The following is a 297-nucleotide window of genomic DNA, read 5'->3' as shown; positions in this document are numbered from 1 at the left end:
GAAATGCATTTCACGTGGTCCTGGTCCTCTGAGCGAGTACCAGAGAGCTAGGCAGAGCCAGGCTATGTCCCTAGGCCGAGCTGGAGCCTCCAAAGCGGCCTCCACATCCACAATACAGGGCCTGGAGGTCAGTTTGCTGGTTTTTTTCTAAGTGTAATTCCAAACTGCAACTCTCACTTTGTCCACAGGATGGCGACATTGGACTGCAAGTGAGCTCCAAGCGGTTGAATGTAAATGATTTATCCGGCCTTATGACCCTAAAAACGGACACTTTTACACATATAAGCTGGATGAAAT

This window comes from Cebidichthys violaceus, unplaced genomic scaffold (assembly GCF_023349555.1).
Source record: "Cebidichthys violaceus isolate CVI_PGR_0920_01 unplaced genomic scaffold, fCebVio1.0.p SCAF_408, whole genome shotgun sequence".
Lineage (NCBI taxonomy): Eukaryota > Metazoa > Chordata > Actinopteri > Perciformes > Stichaeidae > Cebidichthys > Cebidichthys violaceus.
The sequence above is the reverse complement of the archived record's forward strand: the minus strand, read 5'-3'. Positions refer to the sequence as shown.